Genomic DNA, 21,818 nt, shown 5'->3' with positions numbered 1-21,818 from the left:
AGTTTTCGAGATATTATCACCAAATTTCTCTTGCCTAACTTTCGGCTTACTATACCACTTTTTTTCTCTTCTTCTTTTTTGCAAGAGCCTGTTATAGCGCCTAGGGCTGTCGACTCACCTCTGCCATCCTTGAAGCCAGGGTTGCCGATGGTGGCGGCCTCGAGCGGGCTCGTGGGGTCTCCGCCGGCGCGCCGCGAGAACAGACTGTCGTACAGCGACACGATGAACAGCGCCGAGTTCAGTACTATGCACACTATCTGGAAACAAAATAATAAAAATCTTTATTGCACACAAACAGAAACAGTTTCACAAACGTACAAAAGAAAATAAATAGTACCTACAACTGGCGGCCTTATTACTAAAAGTAATCTCTTCCAGACAACCACATAGAAGGAATTAGGACATTTTGTAAGTTTAACTTTTTCATTGCTTACTTTTCCAAAGAAATTTCGAAATAGGTCCTGTAGTTTATAATATTATTAGGTATGTATTAATTAGTGTAGTGGTGTAGTAGGATAACTTTACTAACCGTTAAGGTCAAGTGTATGTTGCTCTACAAGTCTACATAGATAAACAATCTTTGTGGGAAAATTTAAACGCAGAAAATGTACGGAAATTCTCACAGACAGAACGTTAAACAAATGAAACGGTTCTCTTTAAATAGCCTATTATAATGTACCTAGTTTCACGGTATAATATTGATAGCGTATCTCAGCTGGCCTAGCATCTTCTTCTCCGTTTAGGAGTAATTTGGTGCTATTGTCGCTGGAACTATTTCATTGCTCGTGAGTGCATAAATCCTTACTTAATATTATAAATGCGAAAGTAACTGTGTCTGTCTGTCTGTCTGTTACTCTTTCACGCCAAAACTACTAAACGGATTTGATTGAAATTTGGTATACATACGGTCTAGACCATTGGTACTCAACCTTTTTTACATAAGGGCCACAAACACGTTTAAGTCATGGTGTCGCGGGCCGCAAGCAATTTTTTATGCCATATAAACTATCGAATAATAATATAAAAAACACATGCATATACTCTGTGTAAAAAGTATCGGGATTAGATCAATAAATAAAAGGGCACAGCGGGTCGCTGGGGAACGACGCTGCTGATGAACTTGCACGAAAGGGATCTGACACTGCACCAATAGGCCCAGAGCCGATAGTACCGATCCCTTTCAACCAAATTCGCTCTTGGTTGCGTTCCCGAACGACAGAATGCCACACCAATCTCTGGAGTAACAGTGCCGAGTGCAAACAAACAAAAGCTTTTGTACCACTAATTAATACTAAACTAACACGCAAATTATTATGCTTGGACAGAGCAAACTTACGTGTCGTGATAAGTACCATAACAGGCCACTGCCGGTTAAATAAACACCTATATCGCATGAAAATCTCCACCACTCCTCTTTGCAGAAGTTGGATGGAGGATGTTGAAACAGCTTCCCATGTCTTGTTACATTGCAAAGGCGTGGAGACACTACGATCAAAAATCCTCGGATCTCCGGGGTCCCTCCGGGAAGTCATGAGCAACCTAGGTCGTCTACTGGCTTTCTGGCGTGAGCTTGGGTGGCTTAGTAGCTAGTCACCCCATAGGTATTTCACGCATAATGGCCCACCTTGGAGGCTAAATGCGGAAAATCAGCTCGCCATGATAGATCAATAAAACAAAAAATGATTATTATACATCCAAATTTATTTTATCACAACATTTTTTTTTGTTTTTTAGAGTTGTGTTTAGTACTCGCGGCGAATTTTCTTTTTTGTCTTCTATCGATTGTTAGTCAGAGTCATGTTGACTGTTTTCTTTGACTATCGTGGTGTTGTGCACTCGGAATTCTTGCCAGAAAGTCAAACGGTAGGAAAATAATATTATTTGCGGGTTATGTAGAATTTAATTATTAAAATTTAAATTTACAGCAAATTCGACGAAGTAGGCCAGATTTGTGGAAAAAAAATCGAGAAAAGATTTTTCACCACGATATCGCGCCTTTCGCACAAAGATCATCATTGTGAATGAATTTTTGAGCAAACACTCAACAAATACCATCGAATTAACCAGATGTGGCTGCAACTCACGGCTCTAGCTTCTTTTTTTCCTAAGCTCAAATTACCACTTCGAGGCACTGTTTTCAATCGATAGAAGACAATAAGGAAAAATCACCGCGAGTACTAAACACAACTCTGAAAACAGCGTTTAAATAAATGTTGTGATGATTGGATAATTCGTGGGCGTAAGTTTATCGTTTCTGAAGGAGCAAACTTTGAAGGTGATAAAATAAATTTGTATGAATAGTAATATTTTTGTTTTATGGATATAATCCCGATACTTTTTACACGGAATGTATATTCTCTATTATCTCTCATGGCACGCGGGCCACTGAGAAAGGCCCGGCGGGCCACATGCGGCCCGCGGGCCGCAGTTTGAGTATAGCTGGTCTAGACCCTGGGAAAGAACATAGGCTACTTTTTATTCCGGAATTCCCACGGGAAAACTTTTTAAGGCGAAGCGAAGCGCGCGGGAACAGCGAGTATTAAATATTTATTCTTTGCCGAATTGAAAAATTAACTAGTTACTCTTAAAATAGTGGCCGGCAAGTTACACCTATTGCTTGACATGCAAATGACTTATAAAATAATAGGTAGGATTTTAAAACGTATTAAAAAAAATATATCATTATTAGGAGAATTTTCTTAATATTTACCTGTACATAGAACGCTTCTCCCCTGGTCAGGTAGAAGCCCCTGTCATCGCCCTGCACGGCGAACAGGCCGGCCGCCGAAATCGACAGCAATGCTGGAATATATAAAATTTACATTTTAGTTGTACGTATACATAATACATATATTATTATATTGCTTAACCCTGGGGACGAAGAGTCGGTACGATGCAAAGAAGAAGTACTTAGAAGAACATTTTCTTACGGCGTATTGGCAGCAGTTATAACTATGTTCAGAAGCTATAGATATGCCTTGGGAGAGCTCTATGTGATGTATGACAATTAAGGGCTGATGATGATGATGATAACTTTTTTTTTGTTTTACTAAAATCCAAAAACAACATCCAATACCTATACGTTTTACGGCCCACAACTTGGGTTATATATCACTCGATGTTTAAAAAAATTTAAACGTCGCGTCTTTTAAAAATGCATTAATTTTGGCGGTAATATTCGATGTCTCGGGCAAGCTTCCGCACTCTCTGGAACGTTGAATAATTAATTAACTTCCAGAAACTTGAAAAACGGGTTTTTGTTTTAGAAGGGTACCACAGGCACATTCACAATCAGTACAATCAAGAATTCCTAAACGAAATACTAACTAAGACCTAAGTCTGTTTGTATATTGCAACGGACTAACAAAACTTTATTGAACACTAATTCAAACTTACACCCAAACTACACGGCATCGGCATCGCATCGGTTCACGTGTTGTGTCGGCACGAATAAAATTGTTGCTGTCACTGTATACAAATACATTAACAGCATCAAAATTATTCCCCAGACAACTTTTATCTGGCTATTGTAAAATCAGCCAATCAGCAAAATTAGATAGTAAAGTTATTAAAGGAAAAATAGTCGCTTGGTGTCCCATTTCACAATTTTCACATAGATCCAGTCAAACGGGCCTCTACATGTTGGCTTCGGCCCCATCCACGCCTTCCGACCGGGATCCCATGGTCGCGTGATACAAGTCATAACAATTCAACGATAAAAACAAATGACAAACGTACCGGCCAAACACAAACCTGCGGACGCTGAGTTGCACGAAGGAACTTTAGATAGACTTTAACCCCTGAAGTTATAGAACAAGCTGTCGGTTGATTTACACACTATATTTATAAACGCCATTCGATCCGATGAACCGCGACACGTGTTGAGTCAAATCACTATTTTCTATGCCTAGAATCACATCACACTATAAACATTCGATGCGACGCCATTTGCGATACAACACGCGTGTGGCGTCGTCGGGTCGAGTGTGAACACTTGTGTTTCGACCAATAACAATAAAAACAAATGACAAACGTACCGGCCAGCAGAGCAAGCGCCAACTTCAGCGTGACCAGGTGCGTGTACTGCAGCCCCACGACAAATAACATGCTTGGAGTAATCGCGAGCAGAGCGGTGCTTTACAGGCAATATTCCACTTCAACAAAAACAAACCTGCAGACGCTGATACTAGAAGTTCGTTCTTTGTTTTAGACACTAAAACTTTAGTTTTATCCATATCCTGCAATAACCTTGCACTAAACGGGGGTTTTCCTTAGGTTTACTCCTATAGTTTACACAGAAAATTCGTCGGTTGGTGTCACATTTCACACAGAGTTGGCTTCGGCCCCATGCACGCCTTCCAAACATTCGGGATCCCATGGTCCCGAGATGTTAAATAAAAAACAAATGACAAACGTACCGGCCAGCAGCGCAAGCGCCAACTTCAGCGTGACGAGGTGCGTGTACTGCAGCCCCACGCGCTCCCGGCTCGAGATCATGGCCAGCTGCAGCACGGACAGCAGACAGAACACGCCCGGCACGGGGACCCGGACCAACTCATATGTGAGGTGTCATCGCAAGCAGAGCGGTGCTTTACAGACAATATTCCACTTCAACAAAAACAAACCTGCAGACGCTGATACTAGAAGTTCGTCTCTTTGTTTTAGACACTAAAACTTTAGTTTTATCGATATCCTGCAATAATCTTGCACTAACCGGGGGTTTTCCTTAGGTTTACTCCTATAGTTTACACAGAAAATTCGTCGGTTGGTGTCACATTTCACACAGTTGGCTTCGGCCCCATGCACGCCTTCCATATCCATATCCTGCAATAATCTTGCACTAACCGGGGGTTTTCCTTAGGTTTACTCCTATAGTTTACACAGAAAATTCGTCGGTTGGTGTCACATTTCACACAGTTGGCTTCGGCCCCATGCACGCCTTCCAAAAATCCGGGATCCCATGGTCCCGAGATGTTAAATAAAAAAACAAATGACAAACGTACCGGCCAGCAGCGCAAGCGCCAACTTCAGCGTGACGAGGTGCGTGTACTGCAGCCCCACGCGCTCCCGGCTCGAGATCATGGCCAGCTGCAGCACGGACAGCACGCAGAACACGCCCAGCACGGAGACCCCGACCGCCGCCACCACGCCCGCTATGTGGACCGCCGCTGGGGAAAGACAAGAAAGGTTAATAGAACGTCCATGATGATTTTAGGCTACGTCCGCACAAGCAGGAGGTTTGCTTAGCGCCTAGCGAGTCACCAAGCGAGTAACTCAGTAAAACGAACGTTCTAGAGTCTTCGTGAACTGATAAATGCCTTATTGATACATGCCTTAGACAATACATGCTAAGCGCCTAGCTACGCGCTAAGCAAACTTCCTGCCTGTGCGTAGGGAGCGTTATACTTAAGGGCGCCTTCAAATTAGTCGCTAATTGTCGCGCGGCTGCAGCGCTGCTGCAGCGCTGCAGCCGCGCTGCTATCAAAATCCATATAAATTTTGTAATTTAAAAGATGCGCGACTGCAGCGTTAATCATTTATATGGAATTTAGACAGCAGCGCGACACTTAGCGACTAATTTGAAGGCGCCCTAAGACTTTAGTATTCATATTTTCAAGGGTGAATGAATTCTGGGATTAGGTCCCTTCACCCATGGCCCATGTATCATGCCATGCTGTGTGGTTAAATCAATGATTTCAAAAGTAAGAATGCGACCATCAAAACATTTTGCTTCAAGAAAATGGCACCCGCGTTCCCCCACTTCAACAAATTATGACAGATAGGTATATGACATTTTAGGGCCAGCGCGTGGGCCATTTTCTTGAGCGGTAGGCACGGAACTTACGCACGACCCGACAAAGGGTGGATTCTACGAGTATTTTCATCGAGAAAACACCCCCATATGAACTGAAATGATGATTTTATCACCAAAAAGTCATCCGCGGAAAGTCATAAGTTTGATTCTTAGCTTAGGTAGATTGATTTTAATAAATTATACTATATAAATTATTTATCATCTAATGGTGTTAGTATTGTAATGCTGTTTAGTCGCATAACTCTTAACGAAACCTTACAACTGAACCAGATGCAAGGGTTATAGGCATCTGCTCAACAGAAGTTCAGTCAAGTTTGAAACATGTTTCCGATTCAATAAGTTTTGCCCTTTCCATAATTCGGCGAGTTTCGTTTATGCTTCGAACATTTATCGGAATTGTGGAACAGAGTTGATGATGATAGTTTACCTATTCGTCGTAAAAATAACTTTGATTAACGTACTAGAAGGTACTCTAATAGCATAGGCACCATCAGGAATCTGGATATATTTATAAAGCTTCAAGCAGTTTAAATTTGCATCCTCCATGTGGCATGTGCAAGAGTCGATATCACGGTAGATAAGTTGCACATTTCAATTCAAAGAAACATTCCACATACATTTCTAGAGAGGAAGTCCCACAACATTATGTGTTGTCGCGTTCTGTTATTGATGCATCCGCCCTCTTGTGTAGTTTACAAGTGGTGGAGTGTCGTTGCTTGTATACTTAGTTAGTGGAAGTGGAAAACACTACACTAGTCCGTTTCACACCTGAGAATATCGAGATAATCATAACTTCAGTATGGAATGCAGCCGGTGGGAATTGTGATTGGCTAAATTCTCATGAATTACTTACTAATAATGATCTTGTTTGAAGAAGTAAAGTCATCAATCAAAAATGTTTCTGTCAGAACGTGCTATAAATAGTACCATTTCTAAGGCTACATAAACATAAAACGCATCTTTGAATTAAAAGTCCATTAAAAGAGCGAATAAACTAAACAATCTCAATCTGCGCCGCTATGTGAATATTACATTACTTGAAAACTATCTTTGGCTATTAAAGCTACCGTTCTGCATACTAAATGGCAATAAAACAGTACAATAGCACAGGTGCAGTGAAGATTATAATTCACACTCTGTTACGATGCCTTGCCATAACTGGGAGCTAATTTTCGATAAACCTTGCCTAAGGGCGAGGCCCCATTACTCCAGTGCGGTGAGGTTTTCCATATATATTATGTTTCAGGGTCAGGTTGACGGCCGACTGGTGTAGTGGTTAGTGACCCTGACTGCTAAGCCGAAGGTCCCGGGTTCGATTCCCGGCTGGGGCAAAAATTTGTTTAAAGACAGATATTTGTACTCGGGTCTTGGGTGTTCATATTTATAATTAATATTTATCTATCTATGTATTTGTCTAGATATATCAGCTGTCCGATACCCATAATACAGGCTCTGCCTAGCTTGGGGTCGGACGGCTGTGTATGAGATGTCCCCACATATTGTCCCCACATATCATCAAAAAAAATATAGGGAAAACCAGACCACAGCGCAGCAATGGGGCCTCGCCCTAAGGAATATCTGAATATACCTACTTTCATGTAAGACAATTTAAATTAGGTTCTACCTTTACAAGAAGTCTTTTATTTTTATAGTAGTATCAACATAAGTACATACAGTGACATTTACATCCATTTATGGAATACCAAGCTGCCATCATCGTTAATGATTCATTAACAATTACGAAGATCTAATTACCAATTATTAACAAATATCTTAGCTAATCAATACCGCCTTCAATTTTAAGGTCGACATCGGTATTTTCAGTCTGTACCTAACCTATACATGGTGTTGCAAAAATTGTATGGTTAGCCGAAAGGAGGTGACTTAGAGGGTAATTCTGAACAACTTATTTTCTATGAGATTTGGATATTAGTGACAAAAAAAACTGCTCCGTAGAAACCTTGTTGTTTTTTCAACAATGGGGACAAATTATGTTTCTCGAATCGCCAAAAGTGGTTCAGGACCCTCTGAATCACCCTCTTTCAGCTTACTATTTGCAAAACTCTGTAGGTTAAGTGAATACCGTTGCATTAAATTACAAGAGATTACCTACGATTATGAGTCACATCAGTCCGACGTGGAAATATGCACGCATTGTATACTGACCTAACATACACGTACGCAAGTACCTGTGGTTGGTTGTAGGCATTAGAACGGCGTGCTTACAGTGCATTTAAATATTGTTTACCTATATTATTTATAATGGTGAAGCACAACGAAGGCTTTTCGCTTGTTATTAAAACTTTATTATGAAAATCTAGTTTTTCCAACGAGCTTCGCTTGGTGTTCAAAGGTTTTCCAGTGGGATTTCCAGGACAGAAAGCTTTCACAGCTCATTACATGCCCAATTCCGTAAAAAATTGTCTGGCCGTTTTCAAAAGCCTTTCTATACTTACACAAGTCTGATCCAGGTTTTACAGATAGAGGTAGATATTTGACAGCTGTTTTACGTGACACTAGTTTTTGATAAGAGTGAGAATACTATTACTTTTCTGGGTAAGACCGATAAAACCTAACGTAAAACCAGACCAAAGACTACAATGTATGAATGAGTCAAGCCATAATTCACAATTAATTTTATTTCCACAGCTTTCATGCCGAACTAAACATAAAGTAAAGTAGTACTCTTCGTACAACGCTCTCTGTCCACACTATTCTTTTCAAGTAGTATACATACATAATAATGTATAATATAATGATGGGCGATTATGAATGACAGCAACAATCGAATGGTTTGATACCACTAATGTCAATAATCGAATTTGCAAACCACTAACCACTAATTTTCATAATCGAATGATGAAATGAATTATGAATGATGAATGATGAATACTTTCCTTCGAATGACACTATTTGAATAAGAGTGATTGAATGATTCAATTTGACACTCAAAAATGAACTTTGTGCTTAAGGCATAGAGTATTATTTAAGATGAAAAGACTGATAATCGAATGAACTGATGATTGAATGATTCAATTTGACACTCAAAAACGAACTTTGTGCTTAAGGCATAGAGTATTATTTAAGATGAAAAGACTGATAATCGAATGAACTGATGATTGAATGATTCAATTTGACACTCAAAAATGAACTTTGTGCTTAAGGCATAGAGTATTATTTAAGATGAAAAGACTGATAATCGAATGAACTGATGTTTGAATGATTCAATTTGACACTCAAAAATGAACTTTGTGCTTAAGGCATAGAGTATTATTTAAGATGAAAAGACCGATAATCGAATGAACTGATGTTTGAATGATTCTATTTGACACTCAAAAATGAACTTTGTGCTTAAGGCATAGAGTATTATTTAAGATGAAAAGACCGATAATCGAATGAACTGATGTTTGAATGATTCTATTTGACACTCAAAAATGAACTTTGTGTTTAAGGCATAGAGTATTATTTAAGATGAAAAGACTGATAATCGAATATAAAGTAGTCATTTTAATAGGGAGGAATGAGACGACGCTCTACATTATTGTATTTACTTCTCACTCTTTCATAATCGAATGAATGATGAGGTTATTCGAATCATTTGAATTAAGTCTATAATCGAATTATTCGATTATGGTTAGTAATAATCGCGCATCTTTAGTATAATATGACATCATGGTGGGAACGGCCATATGTCCGTTGTCCGTGGATAGCGGTGGAAGCAGGTGTGGAAACCTTAGATTAACAATATACGAACTAGATGGAGTGTCAGTGCAAACGAAACGTCTCCTCAAATAAAACCCCACTTACACCACTGAACACTTATTTTTTATAGTTCGGTGAGAAGATTTGTGACTTTATTCAGTGGTACCTACAATGGTTGTCATTAGGTTATAATTAAACGGTTTGACAGAAAACAAAATGCGGACAGTTTTTAGGGTTCCGTAGCCAAAATGGCAAAAACGGAACCCTTATAGTTTCGTCATGTCCGTCTGTCCGTCTGTCCGTCTGTCACAGCCGATTTACTCGGAAACTATAAGTACTACAGTGATGAAATTTGATGGGAATATGTGTTGTATGAACCGCTACAAAAATATGACACTAAATAGTAAAAAAAAGAATTGGGGGTGGGGCCCCCCATACATGTAACTGAGGGATGAAATTTTTTTTTTCGATGTACATACCCGTGTGGGGTATCAATGGAAAGGTCTTTTAAAATGATATAAAGTTTTTTAAAAAACATTTTTCTTAAAGTGAACGGTTTTTGAGATATCAGCTCTCAAAGTCGTAAAAAGTATGTCCCCCCCCCCTCTATTTTTATAACTACGAGGTATAAAATTCTAAAAAAAATAGAGGTGATGCATGCTAATTAACTCTTTCAACGATTTTTGGTTTGATCAAAGTATCTCTTATAGTTTTTGAGATAGGTTGATTTAACTGTAAATTATATTTGCTGCTACGGAACCCTTTGTGCGCGAGCCCGACTCGCACTTGGCCGGTTTTTTATTTGCTTTGGTTTTGTTTGTGATACAGTATCTGTCTGTATATTATTAATCTAAAGTGGAAACAAACAATACGTAGTTTATTGTTAGTTTTGCTACAAACATGGCTCGCAGGTTTTGGTTTACGGTTATATCGTTTACTCGTCCTATCGTTCTTCTTATTAGCGTGGCGGGAATAAACACTAGTCACTAGAGCTATTCTTTAGGGTTGCCACCACCAAAAATTTGCAATTAACAATCTTTCAGCGTAGCGTGTTTTGAAACTATACAAGGCCAGAACGCACCCATAGTGTACTAGCACTGTATAGTTTCAAGTGAAAAAAATAAATATTTTACTTGAAAATATACACGATTTGTGCGTACTAATCGCGTATACTTTCAAGTTGGGATTTACTGAATCGTACTTGAAAATATACATTGCTATTACGCATATTGCTTGATTGGCGTACTTGTCGCATATAATTTATACCTACATGCTGATCCTAATTTACTTAACTATTTCGGTAAATGTTAATGACTACAATTGACTTGTTCTGCCTGTCATACCTATAAAATGATAATAAATGAAGATGAACAAGATCTAATTTGATTGATAAATTGATATTTATAGCAATCATACTTGCAAGTATGCATACCTACTAATATCTTATTATTTAAATGAATTAAGAGTAATACCTACTACACTCCTGAACGGATAAGACTAGCTTAATGACGCCGTCGGCAATATTAAAGTGGATTTAAAAGCGCATCAAAATATTATTATAACCAACTAAAATACTCGTAGTAAATTTTGAACAAATTTTAAATTTAATGGTTTAAAAAAATTAGGGTCATTTGGTGTTGACTTTTTGCTACTTGGACTTATTCATTGCTCGTGAGTGTAGTAGGTTAGGTATTACCCTATAGACCTAATATAGACATATTTTTCATCAAGCTTTGAATTCACCGTAATTGTCTTTTATGAATTGTTCTACACCCTCTTATGAGATAATTTTTACTATTAACAACAGTTTTACAGTTTAATATCAATTTACTTTTTAACTTACGGTGTAAACAAAAAACACGTTACGAAATTAATGCCAAGTGCGGAATGATGATGCAATGTTTAGAAAGCAATAGACTTATTAATATTTCGCATGAAAGAAAGAGAGAGCAACAATTCAAAAGGGCTACCTGGTAACTAATCACGTATAGTTTCAAGTGCTCGCATTGCCGCTTGGCGCTTGAAAATATACACGATTAGTACGCAGTGGTAACTGCTGCAGTATATTTTCAGGCCATAATTTTGGCCCAACTTACTTGAAAATATACGCGATTACTGCGTAATGGCCTTGTATACTTTCAAGTAAATCATGGCACCATTTTAATTTGAAAATATACGCGAGCAGTCCCAACCTCTGCGTTCTGGCCTTGTATAGTTTCAAAACACGCTTCAGCGTAGCTCGTTTGACACGTAACTTTTATGGATCTGACGGATGTTTGACAGGCGAGTGACGACACAGCTTATGGATTGTTAATTGCTAATGCGTCGGTGGTGGTACAGTAGCTTATCTTAGATTAAGCCCCTGTTTCACAATGTCTGGTTAGTCACTACCTGTCGGATAAAATACATGCTGTCACTGTCTAAAAAATAATAACAGAGAGTGACAGCATGTATTTTATCCGTCAGGTAGCCACTAACCAGACATTGTTTGTGAAACAGACCCTAAATAGCAATAAACGTAAGTAGACTTTCCTTTTCAGTCAAAACGGATGACATAATTTTAAGCGATGATGCATAAAGATAATTTCTGGTTGGTATTGGTAGTGGCGGTTAGTAGTGTTTATGTGAAAATAAAATGGAAATTCATACCCTGTTTTTACCCCTTTACCCACCCTTAGGGGTGAGATAAAATTCTGAAAAAAAAATGGGACCACCTGGGAGCTCAACCAAATACAAAAGAAAAAGAATTTTCAAAATCGGTTCATAAACGGCGGAGTAATCGGTGAACATACATAAAAAAAAATGCGCGCCAACGAAAAAGTGTAGCAAGTTGATACGTCCACCTCCCGCAATGCTAGCGCGCATACTGATCGCTGCCAGACGTGGGGATACGTAGCGAACTGTTTGCCGAACATCCTTTGATCTGGCAAGAAAAACCGACACCGATGCCGAACACTGGCGAACACAAACACAAACAGGCAAACAACGACAAACACCCATCCACACGTCAGTGTTTGCTGTTTGCTGTTTGCTGTTTGCCATTGTTCGCCGAGCGTGTGGATGGGGTATTACACTCGCGAGCAATGAAAACGTTCCACCGCCATTATGACTTATCCTAAACCATTGCGTCCTGTGTCATGAAGTCATTATCATTTGCTACGCTAACAAAACTGCTTCTTTAAACGTTTGTCGGTCACAGAACTCTTTTCAGGAGGAATGTGAAGATATATTAGTATAGTAGACATTGCTATAAGCAAAGGGCCGCCGTTTTGTACTGTTTTTCTTTAAGTACTTATATGTTTTTTGTATGTTCAAATAAAGAGTTGTTGTGTTGTAGGTATTGTAAAATACTTGAATTTCGAGAATCTTTAAGAAAGAAAAAAAATCTTTAAATTTATTCATTTTAAACTGCACCAACTGCACTCAGAGTCATTACATAATCGACTTCACGTGTATCCTAGTCATCAGTTTCCGTGCAACAATCATTGTGCGAAGGCTCAATTTAGTAAAACTATATCCTTTGCCTTCCCCGCGGGGGTCCAATTTTACAGGGCCAGAGGGGAGCAAAGAACCTCAATTACATACACGATAGTGCTCAATGTCATTCCATTGTCTTGCGATGACCACCGCTTTTCATAGAATGTTACGACTCATTGTTGTATACTTAGGTATAACTTGTTATGTGGTAGATATTCCGTGACTAAAGTGAAGAATTGAAGATGTAAAGATATTGACAACAGCACGTTGGATAGTGAACTGCTTTATGTAGGGCTAGGTTGCTTTATTTATTTATTTATACTTTTATTGCACAATTTACAAAAGTAGATGTACAATCAGGTGGACTTAATGCTAAGAGCATTCTCTACCAGTCAACCTGCAGGAGGTTCAGGAGCAGAAAGTAGGAAAACAATGTTCCGTGGGAATTTCAAGATAAAAATAAGCCTATGTGTCAATTCAGTATACAACTTAGCGCCTTGACAAACTCACAAACCGCCTTTTAGTAATTGAAGGCTGGTATAGTTTGACAAGGTACAAAAGCATAAAGCGACTTATGAAGCTCACTGAAAATTATGAAAACCAAGATTCCAGTTAAACCATTACCTTGTGTAACTAAGTTGTATTCTGTACAATGGACTGTAAAATTACAAGGTTTTTGAAACACATGACAAACACAATACAATGTTTTAGATGATAGGTAATCATGAAAACGACCTATGGTATAGTGGTTAGTGACCCTGACTACTGTACCAAAGGTCTCGGGTTCGAATGCCGGCCGTGGCAGGCATTTTTGTAGAGAGATATTTGATCTGCAAACGTGTCCAACCCGCCTGCCAAACGTGGAGATTGTATAAAAAGCCCTTCAGTATTGGAGGAGGTGTCTTGCTTTGATTATTTGATCTATAAATATAATTATTATACTTAAATGAAAAATACAAATACTTAACAACTTTATCATAGTGATTGGGTTTTATATTTGGTTATTTGGTAAGTAAGTATTCGAGTATATTAGTCATTGCATCATTGGCACCATCCGATTTAATATCTATCAATAAAACAGGTTTTTACTATAACTACAGAATTCATAGACACGTCTAACAGTAGGTCAGTGACATTAAATAAATGTATGCAAATTAAAAGATACATGTTAATCTCAATACCAGATTAATTTGATAAATAATAAACGAACATGATAGAGCGTCGGTGTCAGATATAACAATTCACTTAAAAAAAGATTTGTGACTTAATTCATTGGTACAATATTACTAGGTTATAATCAAAACCTATATCTCGGTTTGACAGTAAACAAATGTAGCTGTATTTAAGAACATAATAAAATAAATAAAATAAAACTTTAATGTAAGCAGTATTTAGCTTTGATTTTGTTTGTGATACTCAATCTTGTTCCTTTATTATTTATCAAAGCCAAATTCATAAATATTTTTTAAAATTACCTACCTTTTTTTAGCTATTGTTGTCATGTATTTTTTTAAATAGCCCTACCTCCGTGCCCTCTTTGAAAGTGAAACCTTATCTGCAGTTGACTGTTGAAAATGTCCCATTCCTAACGAGGTATCGAACCCAACACTCTCGCATTCTTGCGATAATCGCTGCACTCGTTAGAAACACCTATGTAAATAAAATAAATACATTTGTATAGTCAGTGGCGGATTAAGAGCATCGGGGGCCCTAAGCACGAAGCCTGTGTAGGCCCCTAATTTAGAACAATTTGTTCCTTGAAAAAGAGTGACAAAACAGTTCAATAGCAAAAACGTCCTATAGCTTTTCTATAAAAAAGGATGTAAAACATTTAAAAAAAATTTGCTTGCCTTAAAGGCCTACGACACGCGCAAGTATCATCACAGTTACAACTGCCGACATGTGCAGTTGTAACGACGGTGTGTTGCGAGGTGGTAACGACGTTGTCGTGTAGTCTTGTGCAGTTAGTGTGAATTCACACGTACCACAACCACACCACGGTCCACGTTGCAGCGACAAAATGTGGTCAATCTGTGGTTACGTGTGAATAGTGTCACAGCGACTTTTTGCAGTTGCGTTGTGGTAGCGACAAAACGTCGATGTGGTTGCGTTGTCGTTGTCGTCGCGAAGTGGTATCCACGTGGTCGTATACAGATAATAGGGAGAGCAGGTGGCCGCGGTGCCGCCGCCGCGTGGCGGCGTTGCCGTCGCGATGTGGTTGCGATGTGGTCGTATTACACAGGTGCTCGATAACATCGGCAAAATGTGGCACGTGTGAATTGGATTATTCATTTTCAATACAAAATATACGCCCGACCACACGGCATCGTTGTGGTGTGGTTGTGGCTGTGGTGTGGTTGTGGTACGTGTGAATTGACCCTAAGTACGCACAAGCCTCATTTTTGTCAAAATCGTCGGCGTGGAAACTGGAAACAATGTTTCCCAATGAGGAACTATTTCTTCTACTGGTGTATTTTCAATGCCTGCAAATAACTAGAATTTTTTCACTACAAAAAAGTCTTGTTGCCTGCTATTCCCAAAAATTAAACCGTATACACGATCGATTGCTGTAAAATTCAAAAAAAACATTCACATGTCAATCTGCTTAAGGATTTAAGAGAAGATTCTAATGAATGGCAAAATTGTTAAAATTTTAAACATGTCGAAAAATGCGCAAGCCGCGCTTCGGGGTTGGCGCGGTATACAGTTTTACCACCCATTCGCACAGTTAGTATTCCATGTACAGTACAAGCCGGCCTGCGCAGGCAAAACTGTGGTGATACTTACGCGTGTGGTAGGCCCTTTACCAACCACACGCACGGTATTCCGTGTTTAAGCCGGCCTGCGCAGGCAAAACTGTGGTGATACTTACGCGTGTGGTAGGCCCTTTAATCAGACTAAACTCATTAGGCACATCGGACATATTGTGGATGAATAAAATGTAGGTATAAAATGAAACAGCAGCAGAGGATGGGGGCCCCTGGAGGCCCGGGGCCCCAAGCACGTGCTTGTCGTGCTTATACGTTAATCCGCCACTGTGTATAGTATAGGTATGTGTTTATTTAATGATCTGCTGGTAGTAGTCTGTTATTTTTACCCGAATTTGAAACAATAAAGAGGTTCTCAATTTGTCTGTATGTTTTTTTCAATCCATGATTACCGATATTATCGCTAGAATTTTTGTGGTAAAAGTGGATAAAAGCCATAATACCAATCAATTAAGAGGATAATGATTATATTTATATTACACTGCCGGGCAATGAAAAAGTTCCACTCACAAAATGCCGACAACAAACGATCCCAATTTTTTCAAAGATTTAATTTAAAATTGGAACAAAATATTACCAATTTTAGTTGGTAATATCCTGATGCTCTGTTAAATGTACTTCAATGTTACAGAAGACGGCATTAAGCAAGCCTTTACCATTTTTTTTTTTTTTTTTTTTTTTTTTAAGAAATTGTTATCACTCCACAGACTTTATGTCCGTGCCTTTTGAAGAGTGGTAATTTTTATGAGATAGTTTTTAATTCTTTTATCTACTTTCTACTCGGTAAGGAAGTTTCATTTATATATAGGTATATATATTCTATCTTTTATATATATATTGTTCTTTTTTTTTTTTTTTTTCTTTTTCCCTTTTTTTTTCCACTGCTGGGGGAAAATCCACATGGACACCTGGGAAGAGGACCCAGCTAGTGTCGGGCGTTAACCGACTAAAAACCCCCAGCCGTGTATCTCATTATACAAGATTTTTTTTTTTTTTTTTTTTTCTTTTTTTTTTCCTTTTTTTTAAATTAATGGTTTTCAGAGTCACACTTACATTAGTAATGGCAACAAACTTAACAAGGACAGGGCCAATGCCAGCTGTCGTCGGAGAACTTAGTAGACACCTGGCAATGGCTCGGCCCCTCAGTCGTTATAGGTCATGTTTTGCCTGATGTTAGTGTGTGACTCTGTTCTTAAAGATAACTTATTTTAATTGTTAGTTATGATATAATAATCAATAGGTTAGTTATATAAATTATTTTCCCAATTTGACCTATATTTTGCGCTCTTAACCAAAATTATATTTTATGATTTATTCCGCCCCGTTTTGCCTTCTTAACATTTCCCCAGAAAGTGCAATGACCTCTTCGTCTCGATTCTTAACTGCCATTTTTAGATTGTACTCGAGGATGCGTTTCTTTGGCGCTGTTATTGCCGTTTTAGCGAGGTTGCCGATAGCGTCCTCGGTGTCATCCGCATAGTAGGTGCAGGCGGTGGTGTGCCTCGACAGCGCCACTACTGCGTGAGGTATGCTATCGTGCAACTTTATTTTATCTTTTGTTCTTATGATAATAACGGATTCGTACGTCAATCCCTGTGCTTCGTGTATGGTTAGGACGCGTGAGCCCATTCCTTCACCATACTCTTGGCTGGTCAAGGTCTCTTTTTCTTCCTGTGTATGCACCAGGAACAGAGTGTTGGTTTGGGATTTGGGAATTACTGCGTCTGTTAACCTTTTCAGCTGCAGAGATTGGATGCGCGCTGTGGCTGCGTATATGCCTGAGTATACTTCCTTTAGGGCGTATGCAACATCCATGGGGTTTCTGTATGAGCACAACAGCTCCTGGGTGATGTTTGCTACCAGTGTTGGGCGATTGTACCTAAGCTCGAATAGGTTCTCTCTGTCGATATATGGTAGCTGATTGATGTCTCCGATCAGAGCAATATCACAGGCACGAGACAGGTGGGCGGCCATTACGATTGCCCCGAAATGGTTCATCAGGGCTTCGTCAATTATCAGGCGTTGGCAACCGACATGTTCTCTAAAGCCGTTTACCAGGACTGATGCCATCGTACGCACCCTAGTTTTGACCATGTCACCAATACGATGCGCTAGCCTGTTTCTTATGTCGATGGCCGCCTCAGTTGTTGTTGTGATAATGGTGTCTTTGCTCACATCGAAGTTATTTATCACCCAGGTTGTCTTCCCACATCCAGGTACCCCGTTCACCCAAGTGATAGTGGGCATCGTCCAGTGATTCCAGTTGGCGTTGATGGTTTCCACTTTTGCTAGGATTTTATCCTCTAGCATAATCCTGGTGCACTGGGCGACGACCACTATTTGGTTGTTGTGTGGCACAGTAAATTTTGAGGAGTTGCATTCCCAGGGTACAAATCCGCTTTCCTCGCTGTAAGCCGCCATATACGCTCCAGTCATTTTGCCTCTGAGGACTTGGCAACTACTGTTATCGTATATGCAGGCTTCGGCCTCCTCGAGTAGAATTTTTAGCCGGCCTTCGTTTTCTTGCCTGTAGGTCTGCATGATGGTTTTGCACGACAAGAGGTTTACCTGCTTTGTGGCGGTTGTTATTGCCACAAATTCTATGACGGCATTCTCCAAATGCTCTTTAGGGGAGGTTGCTGTTTTTAGCTTCGGTGGGACCACCTGACCCATGTCGGCTCTTGTTATGGTTCTTTGGGCCGTTCTTTTTCGGATGGGGCCTTTGGGGATTTGGCGCCACTCAGGTGTCCTCTGTGGTTTCCCCATAAGGCTTTGGGCAGCTGATTTGAATGCCTGAAGGAACCCTTGTGCGCGCCCCTGCGAGATTCTGCTCTGCATCCTCATATTTATTTCCTGCTGTTCAGCAGCAGCGACGGACTCGGAAGCCATCCTCTCCTGTAGGCGTTCTGATCCGGTGACCGCCTTTACAGCCTTTACCATTTAGAAGTAATTTGGTTCTTTTATCAGTGGAACCTTTTCATTGCCCGTGAGTGTATTTACTAGTTTATTTATATTTTCTATAAGACCTCACTGCTTCCAGGTAGTGTAGTACCGGCCCAGCAAACCCCGGATTGTTCGTGAAACAGTCTATTCCAAGTCTGACAAAGACGAATAGTGATATAGTAAGAGGCAGACAGAGATCGAAGACAATATCTTCCTAAGCGAAGTCAGATTGTTGAAGACAGGCATTGATTAACGGACTGTTACAGTTAACTTAAACAATAATCTACACTTGCGGGCAATGAAAAAGTTCCAGTGACAATAGCACGAAATTATACTCCAAAACCGATATAAGTTTAACAGAGCATCAGAATATTACCAACTAAAAGCGTAAATTCACTCACAGGCAGTGAAACAAATTCAATTTATTTTAAAATTTGAACAAAATATTGTTTTTTTTAGTGTGTAATATTCTGGTGCTCTGTTAAATGTACTACAATGTTTCAGAATGCGTCATTAAGCAAGCCTTTTGCGTTTAGGAGTAATTTGGTGCTTTTATCAGTGGAACTTTTTCATTGCCCATCAGTGTATTATTGTTTCTTTATGAAAATGCCAAATAGCAAATAGCCTTACACTCCAATACCGATCGCCGGGCTAGAACAGACCCGCGCCAATCTAACATGTTAATGTATTTATTAATAAAATGTTTGTATTGAGAGCAGACGTAAAAACAGTTACAGCCGAGACGATAGGGACATATTATTATTGTTTGTTTATGATGACAAATTAGCCATACAGTCCAATACGGATCGCCACAATGATACAAACGGGCTAGAACAGACCGAGCCAATCTAATCAAAGGTGCTCGCTCTGCTGGCTCCAGCCGAGGCAGTTAATTTAAAAGCTGCCCAGCAAAGGTCAGGTAACGGGAGAGCGGCGCCGCCGAGGGCCGATTCCGCTGACTAATCCGAGACAGATTGGGGCCTTGTTTTGTCAACGATTTTCGGATTCAAATACACTCACGAGCAAGGAAAAAGTTCCAGTGACATAGGAACGTCAATGGCTCGTATGTGTAGTATTTAATTTGACACTAATTACTACGTAAATTTTACTTCGCGATAGGCCCTAGATAGAGCATTCTGCGCGCATAACATAGAATATAATGTTTATCATAATAAGCAAAATAGTTAAGTATTAAAGGATTAAATAATAATAAAAAATATATTACTTTATAAGATGTGTACAGTCAGCTTCATTTGTAGGTGTATACAAAATATGGCAATAAGTGTGAGGCCCCATTAGTGAGTTGCGCTGCGTTGCGTAGAAAACCAAAAGAACCATCGTCCAAACGTCCCAAAAATGTATTGCAGTGACGTCGCAACGACTCGTGGGCCTCACCAAGCGTCATATTGCTTGCAACAAACATTTAAACGTATTTTAATTTATTGATCGTTTGGTTTGACAGTACCTGTAGTGTCAGAGCAAGACACCAATAGATTCAAGCTACCACAGCTCTTTATGCTCTTGATAAAACCGCCTTTTCAGAAAGCCAAGTCCAGAAAGAGGCACATCAAGTTCGAATCACTTTTTAGTAGAATCGTGGACCTGCGCCCGCCGTGAGAGCATCGGCGACATGACGCCCTAACTGTGATTAAAAAGGTTCACACTATCGAGGGCATTTGTTTTTGGAACAGAATCAATGATTTTCATGATAGTATGCAAAAAAATGAAAAAAATCTTCTCTTCGATATAAATCTTGTGGACTTCTACAAGACTTGTGGCCTTATTGTCTACAGCACATACTGAGCTGGTGCCTTTTTGACGCTCTGGACAGCAACCTATTGAATTACAATAATTCGTTCGGTTGTTTTGTTTCCTATATATTATTTTCTCTATTTTTAACCGACTTCAAAAAAAGGAGGAGGTTCTCAATTCGTCGGGATCTTTTTTTTTTTTTTTTTTTTATATTTTTTTTTATGTATGTTCACCGATTACTCCGCCGTTTATGAACCGATTTTGAAAATTCTTTTTTTGTTGTATTGGGTTGAGCTCCCAGGTGGTCCCATTTTTTTTTCAGAATTTTATCTCACCCCCAAGGGTGGGTAAAGGGGTAAAAACAGGGTATGAATTTCCATTTTGGGCACATATTAACCGATTCTAATGAAATTAAGAACGTAAATATAGTTCTTATAACAAAAAAATATGATGGTGACTTTGAGCTGATCTGATGATGGAAACGGAAGGCAGTCAGGGGAACTCCTCAACGGTATATAGCAACTACTTCGTGTTTAGGCTTGAATGATTCGTATTGATTAGTAGGACTTTTTGGTATCATTTGCACCTTACTTTTGATTGAAAATTATTACAAATAAACTAAAAACTATTAAATAAAATAATAATTAAAAAAATTAAAAAACCGACTTCAAAAAACCACTAAAATGTAAGAAATAATTTAAGGTTTACACAAATTCTACTCGTATGAGACAGTACAAATATACCTAAGCAGGAACTGTTCTTTTTTGAAGTTGGTGCCATATTTCTTCAGATTACTTTGTCAACGCACCAACATAAAAAAAGAACAGTTCCTGCTTAGGTATATTTGTACTGTCTCATACGAGTAGAATTTGTGTAAACCTTAAATTATTTCTTACATTTTAGTGGTTTTTTGAAGTCGGTTTTTTAATTTTTTTAATTATTTGTTGTCGTTATCAGATTAATGTTTCTTTACCTTTACGTTACCTCTACCCTAGTCCAGCTCTAGTGTTTGTTACCGACACGACAAAATAAAGCAACAGCACAATGGACATCATATTAAGCACTACGAATAGAATTAGGTGATAAACGTGTAATGGAACGACACGCGATAATTAACCTTGTAGCAGACGGCCCTACCTGTGGATATAACATTTAACTATGAGTCAGTGTGTTTTGAGGACACTATGACAAATAGCATTAAAGTAATTAGTTTTGTCTGTTCTTAAAATAGCTAGATTTAAGGCTAGTATTCTATACGATTCCATACGGAAATTAAACTACTTTTTTTAGGGCTGATTTTTCAATAGTCCGATAAAAGTTATCTGGGGAATAAATCTGATGCTGTCTCGTCTGAATGTCTG

General features: G+C 39.0%; 1 long non-coding RNA gene across 3 annotated transcripts in view; it reads right to left on the bottom strand.

Annotated features, from left to right (window-relative positions):
* The window catches only part of LOC105395339, a 46,630-nt gene that overhangs the window by 3,115 nt on the left and 21,697 nt on the right, over nt 1-21,818 (bottom strand). For all 3 annotated transcript variants that reach the window (XR_007267001.1, XR_007267002.1, XR_005254820.2), the window contains 3 exons: nt 5,004-5,168; nt 2,711-2,802; nt 119-257 (listed from right to left, as the gene is read on the bottom strand). This is a non-coding gene — a long non-coding RNA (uncharacterized LOC105395339). The remainder of the gene's footprint in view (nt 1-118; nt 258-2,710; nt 2,803-5,003; nt 5,169-21,818) is intronic.

Source organism: Plutella xylostella, chromosome 14 (genome assembly GCF_932276165.1).
Source record: "Plutella xylostella chromosome 14, ilPluXylo3.1, whole genome shotgun sequence".
Taxonomy (NCBI): Eukaryota; Metazoa; Arthropoda; class Insecta; order Lepidoptera; family Plutellidae; genus Plutella; species Plutella xylostella.
The sequence above is the reverse complement of the archived record's forward strand: the minus strand, read 5'-3'. Positions and strand labels throughout refer to the sequence as shown.